A 17617-nucleotide genomic window follows, 5' to 3' on the forward strand; every position below is an offset into this window, starting at 1 on the left:
CATGGGCTCGGGCGTCAAAGTTTAAATATGGGGCAAGGTTTGCGCTGAATGTGCGGCAAGAGTTTTGATCCACATTTGGCGCAAACAGGGTATAAATATGCCCCTAGATGTCACAGCTTTATCTACTAGCATCCCGCATGAAGATGGAGTGAGATCAGTTGAACATTTTTTGAGGGCAAGACCCATAAGGTTTTAAAAACATAGCAAAATGTTGATTACCATGATTAATTGGTGCTTGAAGCACAATATTATTTTCTTTAATAATCAAGTTTTTTAACAAAGTTGTGGGATGGCGATGGGAACCTGTTTCGCCCCAAGTTATGCGAAGCTATATATGGGTTGGTGGGAGGAACAGGATCTCAATAGTCCTCCTTTAAATATATGGAACAACTATATCGTAATGTGGTTGAGGTACATCAACAACATTTTTGTCATTTGGAAAGGTGATGAGGAACGTGCAAGAAATTTTATTCGAGGTATAAGTGTGAATAATTTAAATTTGAAATTTGCGGGTAACATACACACACAAGAGATAGAGTTCTTAGATGTTAAAATCAGGATAGAAAACTAAACTGAAAAATGGAAACTATAGTATCTAGAAAGCCCACTGCAGGGAACAGTATATTACATGCAGCAAGTTTTCACCCCAAGCCACTGATAGACAGTATCCCTTTAGGAGAACGATTAAGAGCCAAGAGAATTTGCAGCACAGAAACATATTTTAATACAGTACAACAAGATATGATGATGAGATTGAAAATGTGAGGTTATTCTGATGCAACATTAGAAGTTGGCAGAAGAAAAGTGAATTTACGTCCCAGAGATTCCCTTTTATTTAATGTACAAGAAAGTAAAAGGAAAAAGGGGAAGATGGGACTAGGAAGTCATACGTTATAACGACTTATAACACTGCACATGTACAAGTTAGAAGGATATTGCAAAAACACTGGCATATGTTTACAAGTGATCCTGTGATAGGTGCACAAATAACAAACAAAACACAGTTGACTTACACAAAAGGCAAATCTATGAAAGATTGGTAAATAGTGACATTAGAAGACAGGTAACAGTTGGTTAAAACAACAAAAATATAAAAATATGATATTGGTGTCGACACCATTTTTTCCTATATTTTTGTACTTATTGTTATCCCATTATAAGTATTAGAGCACAATATTGTGATAAATTATATTTGTTTTCAAATATTTTTGTCAACGATATTGAGAACCACAATATGGTGTCAACGATCCTGCTAATGGACACAATGGCAAATGCTGACACTGTTAAGGCTTTGTCATGTACTAGGTTTTCCATGGCTGTTGTATGTTAGAATATTTTTCCTGTAAGTATAAATATGCCAATACTTTCAAGAACATCTCTAAGTCTGAATCTTCCAAACATTTTTCTTTTGGGCATCAATTTGGCCACACAATGGGTTCCTAGTTTTCTGGGAAGGTTCAGCAGTCCTTTGATGAGTCTGTGACCAAGTCACAATTTCATCTACATACCCATAAGAAGCAGCAGTCCTTACTATATTACCTCTCTGCTACCAGGGTTTCTCTGGTATCAGGACTTTATAGGTTTAGGATATTTCTTCCAGATTTCTGGGTCCTGGCACCCCAATACCATGAGCCTATCGTGTTGGTTTTAGAGTGTCTGATTTCTAGCTCTGTGTGCAGTGTCACATTGTCTCTATTGTCTTTCTATTCTTGTCCCTTTTTAACATCACAAGCTTCTGGTGATGCTTCCAATGAAATCCCGCAACTTGAAGTCAGAGAACTGCTGGTAGGCGCTGAGGTGTTTAATTCTTTGTACCTCTCAGTGGGATGAACTTTGACATTTCATCCCTTATTGTCATTACAAAGGATGCTTATGCCTCAGGTTGTGGTGTACCCTCAATGACGCGGAGGCTCAGGGGGTGATCGAGTTGATTTAGGGGCTGATATCTTTTCTCAACTTTCTAGAAATCCAGGAGGTATATTTTTGCATTTGTCAAGCAATTAGAATATTTTTTAGCACTGGTCCAGACAGACAGTATGGTTGTCAAAGTGTACACCAATTGGCAATGCAAGGCCAACATCTTCCACTTGCCTTTTTTCAGGGGAAGACTAATCAGCCCCTTGCGTAATGGCCACTTATGTACGTAATGATTAGAAAGTGTCAAGCAAACAGATCAATCATGTGTTTCAGTACTCCCAGGACCACTGCATTATGATGACAAAGTTTTAATTTTCTACCACTTCATTCCCTCAATCTTGGAGCAGTTTGTTGCAATTGACTTTTGAGTGGTGTGTCATTCCTGTGCCACGTTTCAATAACATCCCGTATGGGAGTGTGGGAATGGATGCCCTGGTGATATCCAAGTGGATGGGTCTGCTGTAAGCTTTTCCTCCTTTTCCATGATCCCCCAGGTACTTCAGAAGACCAAGATTGAGAGGAACCAGGTTGGATTTTTGGACATTCTACCTGAAGGGTTTATAGCCACCATAAAAGCCACCCTAAATGTGCACTGTGTGGTGATCATTCCAGCAGCCTTTTGGAAGTTCTGAATGGTCAGATGCCTTATTTGGTGAAGGTAGTTTTTGCTAATTAATTCCTCTTGTAGCAATGGTCCTTCTGTACAATTTGCCCATAGTCGTATGGGTGTTGCAGAGTCACCCTTCGAGCACAAATCAGTGGGGAACATTTATTCTCAAGGTTCTGGTAGCCATTTTGAAAGCCATTGTGATGAGCGTGGATTTCAATTCCCTCTTTTGTTCTTAACCTTACCTCTGTGTCCTCTCTGATGCATTGGTTATGCAGCATGGTCGTGCTTTTGGCAAAATTACTGTCCCAGTATGACCTGTAACAAGATGTAGTCCTTCAAGCTATTTCAGAAGAAGCATTGTACCATTTCTTGTTCCCTGTCCTTCAAGGGTTGGGTGACCAAATGGTTGGCTTTTGGAACTATAAGGCACTGCTAATGTGAAATTAACTCATATGAAAAAGGTTTTGAAGTTTGTTATGCCTTGATTGATTTGCTGGATGGAAATGATCATTTCTAGGGTTTATGGGTTATATGATTCCGTGAATCCTCCTCAGTGTTATATCAGCTAGAGCAATGGGTGTGTCACGATCTTCTCTCTCTGAGATTCCATTTTTGGATATGTGATTGAGGTGGACAGAGTGGTGTTAAAAGCTTCTGTTGCATACAAAATATTCACTACTTAATAAAGTTCACATGTTTTACACCTGTCAAGGTGTTGGTGTGTCATTGGGTGGGTCATATCTTTACCTTGCTCATGGTTCTGTGATATAGCCTTACTTTGTAAGCAACTGAAGGAAGAAGTGGAGATGCAGCAGCATTTTATGGGAACTTGAGGTAATACTGCCTAGCCTCCACTTCTGTGTTACATTACTCACTGCCCTCCTTCCTGACCTTTGAGGTTCTGGCATGACCTTCCTGGAACATTAGAGTAATATGTCTTCCCAGCAGGTAGGGATTGAGAGGATCCTGAAAGCAAGAAAAATTAAAAAAGACTTTGGTATACAAAGTCAGGGGTTTTGTGGATCTGTTGATGAGGTGGTATGCCTCCTTTCTAAATATAACCAGTAACTAAAAATGAATACCACAAGTAATCACGACATTACAAGATTAGATGTGGCTTGCGCCTTCAGTGGGAATAATTTGAAATGATGGCACTCTTGGCACTGCCAGAGATTCTTTTTACTTGTGTGTTGTCGGTCATGGATCAAAATTGTTACCAAAATTCACCTGGCTCTTCAATGGGATTGGCAAAATGACGGTCACCAGTGAATTTGAAGTAAGTAACCACAAATGCAATTTTTTTAATTCTTCCTCAAGAAATGTAAGCTTGTAATTTGTCTCTCAAATCTAGTTTTCGCACAATCTTTGCAAGGCTATTATTCTAAAACTTGTATAGTGGGTAAGCTTTTAAAAAAATCTTTGCAAAGTTCCTGAAGCAGTATTTTGCAAATTACTAATTTTAATTGCTAAAGAGTTTTCTTATTTGAAAGTTCTTCCACGATCATAAATAAAGTACTTTAAATATTTGTAATAAAGAAAACTATGTAAAGAAATTAAGTAAATTGGCCCCCGGTGGGGACGGTTGGCAGGCATAGGAGGGAAACATCCTGAACAACTAGGTCTAAACCACTACGTGCCTGAACCACTACTGCTAAACAACTAAAAAGTCTCTACAACTAAGTACTGAACAACTACTGTCTAAACAACAATTGTGCCTGAATAACAATTGTCTGAACAACTCATTTTAAGGTAAGGTTTTCTTTTTGGTTTTATGGTTTATCAGTTGGTTAGAATATATATATATATATATATATATATATTAGTTGTTCAGGCAATTGTTATTCAGGCACAATAGTTGTTTAGACAGTAGTTGTTCAGTACTTAGTTGTAGAGATGTTTTAGTTGTTTAGCAGTAGTGGTTTAGTCTATAGTTGTTTAGGACCTAGTTGTTCTGTCACATATTCTGCATAGGAGCTTTGACATGGGGCAACGGGTATAACGTATTTCTACAGTACTGAACATTTGTATTGAATATGATGTTGATTGGTAATTAGATGCTGTAGGATTGTGTGGGTATGTCTAGCCTTATATTTCTTTTGTTAATTTCTTTATAAGGTGACACATATAGGGTAGCCATGAATTACCCTTAGAGGCCGACATGGATTGTTGGGATCAGATAGGAGTGAGATGGTTAACAACAAAGAAATCAAATCAATAAACATCACTTTTCATATTAGAGTCAGAAATGTATCCACACCATGACTCATGTAGCCATGAATCACCACACCAGCTTTGTAAAGTTCAAACATTTATTGCCCTTTATGTTAAGAATGCTAAGATCACGTAAACCAAACACAAGGCCGAATGATAAAGATGCATGAATAACACAATCTAACCAAACCTTTGGAAGAATCTCAGACTAGATAAAATAGTTATCATTAGACATTGAAGAACCACCATGCAGAATAACAACAATAGCAAATGACTGATCACAGAATACATTTAGTTAATGCAGGTGAATTGTTTACAGTGAATTTATAAAACAGTCAAATTTAGAATGTGGCATCCCTAACAATTACTCTAATCAGATAAGCATGTTTGGGCTTCATGCAAAAAGAAAAGAAGACAAAAAATAATTTTGAAAACATCTGACTATGGCACTAACCAAAAATAGTGGATGGATTTCTAAAAGAGAAAACATAAAAGTATCAACATGAAAAATAATTTCACATTTGGTTACACCTCTCCTAAATTGATCAGTAGGCAGTAAAGTCTTCATCAGTGGAGAATCTTCGGGCCATCTTCATTGGTCAGTGACATTATAGAAAACAGTTCAGTAAATGTTTGGCCTTAATGCATCTGAAGTGGCAGAAAGCTAACACATAGCACATTATTACACTAGCAATAATAAAAGCACATCTGCAAAACAGCTAAGAGCTGCAAGGTACACACGAACAGAAGAGACAGAAACTTACACCACCTAATTCTGTTATATTAAACTCCTAGAAAGCAACTAGCTAAAACTCTATTGGTCAGTCTATGGGGTGGTTGGAGTCAAAAGCCAATTGAATTCACACCACGTTTTCTGCTGCAGCCTTTTCATTTGTCTGCGTTAACCATTAGTTCCTCCTTTTTCCATGCAGCCACCAATTTCCGCAGCAAAATACAAGTGTTGCAGATTAGACAAAAACCTATTCATAAACTCAGTATGATTTTGTTCCCCAAGTAGTTATCTTCAGAATGCCAGACAAATGTTGCAACTTAAGAACATTACCTTCCCACTGAGAGCAAAGAACATGTCACAGGATGCTTAGTAAAATATTTCACAACAGCAGTTTAAACATTGCTGCATTCTGTTTAACGTGGGCCTTTTTAAAGCAGTAATAAAATGTGTAATGTACAACACTACTTCATAACTTTTAAAAATTGATCTTTTAATTAGAAACATACAAAATACTTTTCATTAGTCAGTTAATTATTGTTATTATGTTGAACTAGATTAGGGTTACCACCAGAGAAGTCATATTTTCCAAAACACGTTTTCAGGATTTCATTTTAAAAGCACGCACAATTTTAATTTAGTTTTAGTCACACAATTTTATTAATAATGTTTATGTTTCAGCAATTGTGTGCAGCATGATGATTTGAGTAGGTGTGGTGCGTGAGATAATCAGTAGGCATTGCTATTGATGCCCACAACTTTATATTGCATACTTGTATATTTTGCCTCCTGGGCTTCAGTGAAAGTCACAGAGGAGTTTCCATAATCATGTAGAGGAACGAGAAGAAAGCCAAACTCCTTTAAAAAAATGTTTATTTTATACGAACTGTTCTAATTTTAAATATTTAGAGCCAGATTTACAAGGCCTGACGCCTCCTTGCGCCACACTAACACCCTTTTTTTTACACTAATGTGGCTCAAGGAGGCAATTTTTGCAGCGCCATATTTGCAATGTGGCACAATGCATGCATTGCACCACTTTGCGACCCCTTGCGCCACATTCTGCCTGCGTCAGCCATAATGTATGCAAGGGGGTTGTTCTGGTGTTAGAAGACCCACAAGAATGCAAATCTGCAATATTTCACTGCGCCATTTTTGGCATCATTTTTAATGCCTGCTCAAAGCAGGTGTCAAAGTGATGCACCCATTTTAATAAATGGGCTTCCTTGAACTTTGCTGCACTAGCATCAAACTTTTTGACAGTAGTGCCGCAAAGCGCCACAATAGCATAACATTTTTTTACGCTATTGTCCTAATGACTGCCATGGTACGGCATATTGTAAATACGGAACCATATGGCGACGCAAGAAAACTGGTGCATCAGCACTGATGCACCAGTTTCTTGCAAATATGCCCCTTAGACTTACCAGGAGGTATTATGTGTTTTCATACTTAATGAACTTTATATTTGGAACCTAACTCGTACCGATAATGCATATGATTATTACCTACGAAGACACACTTCACCCCCCACCGCTTGGACACAGACGCAATTCTTTGAGGATGGTGCCACATTTAAACTTTGCTACCTAACATTACCCTTGAAGCCAGATTTCCTGGAAAATGTAACCTTTAAAATATATATTTATAGCATATTTTCCTGTAAAACTGTATTAATAATTGCAAAATAAGTGACTTGCATCTGCCTGGGATTATGATCTGTGTAATGGAAAGAACATCTAATCCTTTTGAAGTTTTTATACTCTGTTGTAACCAGAAGCAGGTATTTTGTTCCTGAATACAATACAATGCATTAAGTGCGTAGGCTTGTTGTTGCCAGAAACAGATTTTTCAGCAGCTACCAAATGATTTCCTTTTAATAAACTTTACCTCAAACAAATAAGTCTCAATAGGATGTCACTGGGATGCAGGAAAAATAATATTATCATTTTATATCGGCCTTTTGAAAACAACCAATGGGTCAAATGACAAAATGCACTAGGAGGCAGAGAGTGATGCCATTCTACGTTTTATCAAACGCCAGTCGTGATTTTGAAAGAAGACCCATCTATGTCCTTCCACAAGCGCTCTCACAAAATTATTTATCCCCAAACTGCTCTCCGAAAACCATGACGCCCCCATTAAACACAATGGCCTGCAAAAGAAATGTTAAGCGTTAGCCCCAAGGGTTTATTTATTTGCGTTGAGGCTACAAGTCCAAGAGAATTTCTGAATTTAAAAAGAAAAGCCGGGGCTAACGGAGTTTATGCAGTTAGGCTACAGTGTAGCAACCAACTGCATTCTATTACCACATATCCCACTGAGTACCACACATAACATGAATGCACTCATCTGTAAAACAGCTCCTGACCCACTCATACAGCAGGAACCTACCTACATCATTAAATAAAGGCCACAACACTCTCCGGTAGTCCAAAAGAGTATGCAGTTAACAACAATGACTGATCAGTTAACAAGGTCAAACACAAACACACTGACACGCAAACACACACACACAAACAATACTCCTCTATTGTACATCACAAGCAAAATATACTAATCATATGCCAACCATGATCAGATTTGAAATTGAACTAATGTTTCCAAAACAGCCTTTTTAATCAGGGTCATCGTCAGACAGAAGATCCGATAAATGCCTATATATATTTTTTTTCTAAAAATGAGGGCATGGAAAAACAACCATCACATTCACCCAAAGTCGAAATTCATACCTCTTACCAGAAAATTGCAAAACAGTAAGACTAACGGTTGCTTGGCAAAGGACCACAGAATAGTGTCACTTCAATTCTAGTTGCAAGTAGAAGAGCAGTTTAACAACCTGTTGGAGCAAGGTATCATTGACATTGAAATGGGACCCAGCCAAGCGATGGCATACAGCGCCAGTTCCCAAGCAAACAAAGAGAAAACTCATACCTCTGTAGACATGACTGTGCCTTTCTTAGGCCCATATTTATACTTTTTTTAGCGCCGCATGTGCGTTGATTTTTGACGCAAAATCGGCGCAAACGTACAAAATACAATTGTGTTTTGTGAGTTTGCACCGATTTTGCGTTAAAAAACGGCGCACATGCGGCGCTAAAATTTTTTACTTGCAAGTCCCTAGTAAATGCTTCTTCCTGTGCCTAGAGCCTGTAAATTAAATGATACCAAAGGGTATCAGCACTCCTTGTGCCACCCACTAAAATAGCACTGCAAAACATGTCTTCGGCCTGCCATTACAGCCTGTATTTCAGTTTAAAAGTGTCATTTTGTCATGGCAAAATAAACCTTTTGCCAGGCCTAATCCTTCCTTTTTCATACTTACAAGTCACCTCTATCGTAGGTCCTAAAGGTTCATAGGGTGGGGTGCATGGTATTATAAAATAGACAGATATATTTAAGTTTTACATGTCCTGTTAGTGAAAAACTTGTAAAGTTGTTATTCACTGCTCTAAGCCTATCTCTCCCACAGCCTAACAGTGGGTTATCATTTTAAATCTAATAAGTGCTAACTCCAGATCAGAAGCAGATTGTGATATACTGTTTAAACTCAAATGATTTGTAATTTTAAATCCTGTTTAATGGTAAAATCGGATTTTAGGCTCCAATTTTGAAAGTGGCACGTTTAGAAAGTAGCAATTTTCCTGCTTAAAGTTTCTGAGGTCTTTCTATGAGTTTCGAACTGCCTGGGCCTGTTATGGTTCCAATATTAATAATGTGTATTGGTCCCAGACAGTGAACGATGGATCCTAGGTGTAGCAGGGAATGGGTCTTGCTTTATGGATGGGTTGGGAGGAGCTGTACCCTGTCCTGGCCACATTTCAAAGTACCTTGCCCACAGCACACTTATAGGAACCTGACACTAAGCTCATCCTTACCTTTGTCACCCTACACAGCTTGGAGCGAGGACCAGGGAGAGAGAAAGACCTGACCAGAGCCAGGTTTGGGGGTAGGTCAAGAAATTACCCCACATAAAAGATAGCACCAGGTATAAAAAATGGTTCCCTCAGAACCACTCATCAGAACATTCCTGGACCTTGGGAAGATTCAGAAGAAGGACAGCCCTGTGCCTGATGGACTTCCCCACTGCTGTAAGGACTGTTGTGCTATCTGAAAGAGGCAAATTGGACCTGCTTGCCTTGATCCCAGGCTAGAGAGTGACTATAAAGGCCAGTTGGCTGACCTCCATTGTGAGCTACAGAGACACAACAAACTTAAAGAGACCTACCTACAACTGCCTAGCTGTCCAGCACTAACTGGACCTACCTGGACTTGTTTCAGCCCTGCTGCTGGCCTCTGATGGAGTGAGGCCTGACCCCTAAGAGGTGCCTCACAGGTCCTGGACCCTTGGCCGGCATTGATGACAGCTCCTCCACAAGAAGGTGAAAGTCTGGAAATTTGGGGTCTTCATGAGTATGAATGGGTCAGTTGGCACCAGAACTTTGCTATCTGTGACAACTACCAAGGGGAAGCTCTGGTGCGACCTGCTGTTTGCGTAGACTTTGAACGCCATTAGCGACCGACAATGCGAGACCTGCACTTCGCGGGTGACTGTCCGTGATAATCAACCAATGTGAAGCTCCAGCAACAAACAGCTCTTCATGCTACAGCAACAACATCTGCAACCCCTGATTTGTTCTTTGCAAAATAAGTCGCCACCCCACAGCTGCATCCAATTTGAATGGAACTCTCTTCAGTGGGACTAATCTGGTCTCTGGATCCAAACCATGTTCCAAAGCAGTCGGCCTGGACTGGTGGCTTTCCCCCACTCTAGCATGACCAAATATCTACGAGTTGTGCTTTCTGCTTTATAGCACTATTTTCACTTTAAACTTTAAAAAACAATATCTCTGGATCAATTAATTAGATTTTTGTTGTGTTGGTGCCATTCTATATATTGATATCTACTCTAGTGTTCTAAATTGGTTTGTGATTTTTCTTGTATTTTCTCTTTGTTGCTGTTTGTGTGCCGCATAAATATGTTACACATTGACCCAAAGTAAAGCCTGACTGCTTTTGTGCCAAGCAGAAGGTCAAAAACATGTTAATTTAGTGGTGGTATACCCTGACAAGAACTCTGATTGTTGCTTCAGTGGGGCTTTCATCCCTTCTACCAATAACCCAATTTTTTTAAATGACCTAGCAGGTTGAAAACATGGCTAGTACTATATGTGAAGTCTTAAAATGGGATAGTGTTCATTGTTTTTTAGAAAAAAGGCATGCTTATAGTTGTATGTCATAAAAATTTAGCACATATTGGGATATCAGAAGCATTCAGAAGCATTCACACCGTTATTTGCAAACTGAGCACTCCAATCACATTGGCCAGAGACGTTGTGTGTACTATTTACACCATCTTCTTTGTGTACCAGTATGGATACCCTGATTAAATTGCAAACATCTTAACATGGTCTCCAATGTAAAACATAGAGGTTTTCAAGTGTGTAATAAAACTATAAACTGACAGAAAAGGGGAAAATAATATCAGTATAATTTGAAAAAATCCCCAATGCCTAAAAAGCTGAAATTCCAAAATCCCCAGTTCTCTACTCTACATAATGCTGTTAAGATTTTTTTGACTTTATGAATGTTAACACTTTTCGTGGTGTGCCAGACAAGCCTAGTCCTCAACAGAGATACTGAAGATTTTTTACTATAAAATACCTGGTGACAAAATGGTGGAAAAATATAGGGGGTCATTACAACATTGGCGGTAAAAGGCGCTTACCGCCGTGCAGAAGACCGCCAATACACCGCCGCGACCGTGGAATCCCGCCACAGCTATTATGACCCACATCTCGGAATACGCCGAAATTCAGACACCCACACAAGTCCGCCACAACAAAGGTCAGTGTTAAACTGGCGAAAACAAAACCTCCACGCCAACAGAAACACGCCCATGCTATTACGACCCACGAATCCACGCGGCGGTCTTTCAGCCGCGGTATTCCATTGGCGGTACACACCGCTGTGCTCAAAATACACACACATCTCCAAAACACCGCCACATTGGACAATTCCAAATACACACACCTGATACACATACAAACAACACTCCCACACACCCAACACAATATAAAACACACACCCACATCACCCACAAACCCCTACGACAAAAAAATAGAGACGAAGGCCAGAGAGAGAGCACAGAATAGACAACCCCACCACACAGAGGCACACAACACCATCACCCACACAACATCCACGCACAAAACACCACACACCACTACACATCACCACACTCATCAACACATACACCAAACAACACATCACCTACACCACCCCATGTCATGCCAAAGACACCCCCGGTTTTCCGAGGAGGAGCTCAGGGTCATGGTGGAGGAAATCCTACGGGTAGAGCCACAGCTATTTGGCTCACAGGTGCAGCACACATCCATAGCCAGGAAGATGGAGCTATGGCGCAGAATCGTAGACAGGGTCAACGCTGTGGGGCAGCATCCAAGAAATCGGGAGGACATCAGGAAGAGGTGGAACGACCTACGGGGGAAGGTGCGTTCAGCGGTCTCCAGGCACAACATCGCGGTTCAGCGGACTGGCGGCGGACCCCCACCTCCTCCCCCACAACTAACAACATGGGAGGAGCAAGTCTTGACCATCATGCATCCAGAGGGCCTCGGAGGAGTCGGTGGAGGAATGGACACTGGTAAATCAAATCTTGAATATCATATCCCCCACTCTACCTGCATGCTATCACACACCCCCACCCTCACACCCTCCCCTATCACTCCAACTCCTCACTAATGTACTAATAACACAAACCACACATCCCAACACCAAGCCCTCAATGACACAACTAAGCATGGTCACCCCTCACCAAAGCATGCTCACTGAACATACCCAGAACACCCCCCCAACCATCATCACACAAGCCCCCCCACAGGAATACTTGCACTGGTGTACACGGTGAGCCACCCATTGCACACCATGACACACACACATGCAATAATCATGCACTTATGCCCCTGCAGGATCACAATGGACCGTCACCACACCGGAGGGTCCAGACAACTCCACTCCATCCACAGAAGAGGCCCACAGTGACGATAGCAGCTCTGCCCTACCGGATCCTGATGACCAGCCCGGACCATCGTGGGCCTCGGGACAGTCGGTTCCCCTTGCACAGGCACAGCCCAACACTGACCTTCCACCCTCTGGTAACACCAGCACAGCACCCACCCAGCGAGCCTATACCTCCCTACCCAGGACACTTCAATCAGCGGTGTGTCCACCACTACAGGGAACCCAGGATAACCCACCACCCCAACAACAACAGGGACCTGGGGTCAGTGGTAGTGGGCACACGGTCCAGGGGACGGAGGCACTGGAACACAGGGGAACTGGGAGGGCTGCTGTGCGACAGGGGGTGGACAGGCCAAGGGAACCCACTCTCCACGAGGCCCTATCCTCCATCATGGGAGCATACCACCACTCCCAGGAGACGATGGCAACGGTCCTGGCCAAGTTTCAGGACACCCAGCGCCTGCAGGAGGAACAGTATTTGGGGTTCAGGGAGGAGCTCAGGACCATCAGCTCCGCCCTGGGCACCATCGTAGGGGTGCTGAAGGACATACAGCAGACCTTGAGGGACACCGTGGCACTCCAAGGGGCCCCTGACACTAGCATGGACGATGAACTGCCCACCACCTCCGCCGGCGCTAGTGGACAGGACGCCCCGCCACAGGACCACCACACCAGCACCCCACCCCCTGCAGACGGACAACCACCATGCAAGCGGTCCCTGAGATCCAGGAACAGGACAGAGCAAGATGGCAAGACCCCCGCCAGGAAATGAGACCACCCTGATTGTCCTCCCACTGTCCCACTTTGTTACCCTGTCCAAACTTTAACTGCCCCAGCTCCACTTCCTTTGCCCATATGGCCAGTGTACCTGTGTGACCAATGGACTGGACTCTGCCATGGACATTCCTCCACCGTCCCCCATCACCATACTCCATTTTTGAGCACTTCAATGAACACCCTTGAACCATCAAAAAATCTGGAGTCAGTCTGTAATTTGCTAAAATGTATTATCAATGACAGTGTCAAAATGCGTTTCTAGTTGTAAAGCCAACATACCTATGTCACACATCACAAGTCCCTGAAGGATGCAAGCAGATAACACACGTTGGTAACCACACCTGTGAAACCGTAATGGAAAGGTACAACTCAGTTACCAAATAATGCTATGAAATTACACACAGGATAGAGGAAGACGTGTGACAGTGAATGTAATGGTAAAAATGAAAATGTTCTCACCTGTGTGTCACTGGAAATATTGCTGTATGACTGACTCCCTGTTGTCGTTGTCTTCTTCCTCAGCTTCTTCCTCATCACTGTCCACAGGCTCCACAGCTGCCACAGCACCGTCATCTGGACCATCCTCCTGCAGAAAAGGCACCTGGCGTCGCAAAGCAAGATTGTGAAGCATACAGCAGGCGATGATGATCTGGCACACCTTCTTCGGTGAGTAGAATATGGAGGCACCTGAACCTGGCCTTCAGGAGGCCGAAGGTGCGTTCGATCACCCTCCTAGTCCGCCCATGGGCCTCATTGTAGCGTTCCTCTGCCCTGGTCCTGGGATTCCTCACTGGGGTCAGTAGCCAGGACAGGTTGGGGTAACCAGAGTCCCCTAATAGCCACACACAGTGCCTCTGGAGTTGACTCATCATATAAGGGATGCTGCTATTGTGCAGGATGTATGCGTCACGCACTGAGCCAGGGAACATAGCATTTACCTGGGAGATGTACTGGTCTGCCAAACATACCATCTGTACATTCATGGAATGATAACTCTTCCGGTTCCTGCACACCTGTTCACTCCTGTGGGGGGGGGGCAGAGCCACATGGGTCCCATCAATAGCACCTATGATGTTGGGGATGTGTCCAAGGGCATAGAAGTCACCTTTTACTGTAGCCAAATCCTCCACCTCAGGGAAGGGGAGACTAATCCAGTCTGGGCACCAGTCCCCCTCCAGAACCAGTGGAGAGATCCATCCACTACCTCTGTCCTTCACAGGATGAAACACTCTGGGCACCAGTCCCCCTCCAGAACCAGTGGAGGCTGTTATGTACTTGTGAGACTGTGGCTTTGCCCTCCCCAGGATGAAGCAGTGGGTAAACCGCCCACTGTAGAGACTTGAGAGACTGTGGCTTTGCACTCCCCAGGATGGTACAGTGGGCAAACCACCCACTGTGGAGACTTAAGAGACTGTGGCTTTGCACTCCCCAGGATGTAACAGTGGGCAAACCACCCACTGTAGAGACTTGAGAGACTGTGGCTTTGCACTCCCCAGGATGGTACAGTGGGCAAACCACCCACTGTAGAGACTTGAGAGACTGTGGCTTTGCACTCCCCAGGATGTAACAGTGGGCAAACCACCCACTTGTGAGACTTGAGTGACTGTGGCTTTGCACTCCCCAGGATGTAACAGTGGGCAAACCACCCACTGTAGAGACTTGAAAGACTGTGGCTTTGCACTCCCCAGGATACATCAATGGGCATGGAGCCCCGTCGTGGATGTGGCGTGGTGCTGTAATCTGGCTGAGGTGCCCCCCCACTTCCCTTCCCCCTGAGGTGCCTGTTGTTTTTCTCTCTGATGCCCCGGCAGTGTTCTCTCCGTTTGTGGACAGGTATCTTGTGTGGGCCTCCCCCATGCATTTTTGGCCTAGTGGTGCACGGACATTGAGATGTGCATATCTGCACTACTTCTCGTACTGTATATACCTTTGTGTGAGTTTATATATATCTGTATATAATTGACACAAGTATATTGATACATTACAATGTTTGAACTGATTTCGTTTGGTCTTTGCATTCTTCCAGGGGAGTTGGGGGTTGTTACTGTGATGTTTGTAATTGCATTGGTGTGTGTGTTGTAATATGCAAGGGTGGGGGTGTTGCGTGTGTGTCCCCCTGACTTTTGCCTCCCCCCTCCCTATGTCGTAGGTGCAGTACTCACCGTTGTCTTGGCCGCCGCCAGCGCTGCTCTTCGTAGATGAGTAGGAAGAGAAGAGCAGGTAGGATTTGTAATTCCGGCTCCATGGTGTCCTCCTTCCTCGTGGGATGTGTTAAGGTGAGCGTTTTCCCATTGCAGAAACTGTTTCCGCCGTGTTTTTATCCACGGGGAATCCGCCCCGGAAAAGGTGGCGGATTGGCGGGTTGTGATACTATGGGTGGTACATTGTCTTCCGCCTGTCTGTTGGCGGTGACCGCCGCGCTGCTTGTCTGTACCGCTGTGGCGGTCGGAGTGTTAAAGTGGCTGTCTTTGTTGGCGGTTTCCGCCACGGTCATAATTCCCTTTTTTTGTCCGCCGGCCTGTTGCCGGTATTACCGCACCGTTAACACCGTCCGCCAGGGTAGTAATGACCACCATAGTCTTTATTAGTTCACTTTTCTAACAACTAGCTAAAACGAGACAGGTTTTATAGACACGTAATTCGGCCACAGTATGGAGTTTGAGATGGCTTCCTAACATTTCTCAAGCTAAAGATAGCACCCTTCTTAATTTCTTGCTTGTCATTTAATTTAAATTTCATAAACAGGCCATTGCAAATATTATTTTGTCATATATTATCACTGAAACTTTACATGGAGGATTAGAAGGTGAATCTGAACCATATGACCCTTTCCTCTGCCCACCTTCTAGAAAATAGAAAAAAATGTAATTCAGCAAGGGATCATTTGTTTAGCTCATTCATTTTTTTCTCAAAGAAACTAATCATTGAAATGAAAAAGTGGAAAATAGATTGGAAAAAACTGAAAAAGGTGGCAATGCTTTAATCTGTAGTTTTTACTAAAGTAATATACAGTTATGTCATTCAGATCCCTTTATGCACAAGGATATATAGGTGGTCATTATGACATTGGCGGTGACTGTTAAAGTAGCAGTAATACCGACAACAGGCTGGCGGTAATTATCTCCAAATTATGATCATGGCGGTGATAACTCCCATAGACAGCTAATGTACCACACCATCCACCAGGGCATTAACACCACTGACCACGGCGGTAGCCATCAACAGCCAGGCGGAAGCCAAGGTTCCGCCCACCATATTATAACACTGCAAACCACCACGATATCCGGGGTGGTACAAACGCCATCAAAAGGCTGGCAGAAACACATCATAAAAGACCAAAGACTCACCAACAGAGACACAGAAAAGACCAATGCCCCCATGGAACCGGAACTGCAAGCTTCCCTATGTTCTTTTACGCCATGCTCCACCTACGGTGAGTACAGCCGCTTAGCGCACAAGGGAGGGAGGGAGGAAAAGGAGAGAAACACACACATGTGCACGACACACACCAGACACATACACATCATACACACAACCTGCTGCAGACGTAAACCAATGTCACACAACGCACGGCATAATAATACAAGGACTAAAGCTCGGCAGCACTGACATTGTAATAGCAAGGCAACACCCACCATATGAACCAATTTTAGAACAAAGAAAAGGCCAGTGCCCAGTCCAAATTAAATAAGGCCCACATGGCCACAGGGCATAGTCCAAGCCCAAACTTGATCCTGTCGAACTGCGCACAACACTGTACAGGGGCAACATCTCGGAAGTGGACAGTCACCTCCGGGGGAAGGGAGGTGGGGGGCACCTCAGCTGAAGTCGGAAACTTGCCCACTGCTCCTGGAGGGGGCTCTACACCCATTTCCCAATGGTGGGGAGTGCAAGGTCACAGTCTCTGAGGTGGGGAACATGCCCACAGCTTCTGGAGGGGGTCCCATGTACAATGGTCCCTGGAGGGTGGCCTACATGCTCTCTGTTGGAGGTGAGGGCTGCATTGTCTCTGCTGGGGGATGTGTCTCTTGGGCAGCCTCTGCTGGAGGTGAAGGCTGCTGTGTCTCTGTTGGGGGAGGTGACTCATGGACAGCCTCTGCTGGAGGTGAGGTCTTCTGTATCTCTGCTGTGGGAGGTGACTCCTGGGTAGCCTCTGCCGGAGGTGAGGGCTCCTGTGTCCCAGCTGGAGGTGAGGGCTTCTTGCCTGTCATTGGTGGTTGAGTGGAAACCTTTTCTGACATTGGTGGTTGAGTGGGAACCTCTTCTGTCATTGTTGGTTGAGTGGGAACCTTTTCTGACATTGGTGGTTGAGTGCAAACTTCTTCTGTCAT

Source organism: Pleurodeles waltl, chromosome 4_1, assembly GCF_031143425.1.
Source record: "Pleurodeles waltl isolate 20211129_DDA chromosome 4_1, aPleWal1.hap1.20221129, whole genome shotgun sequence".
Lineage (NCBI taxonomy): Eukaryota > Metazoa > Chordata > Amphibia > Caudata > Salamandridae > Pleurodeles > Pleurodeles waltl.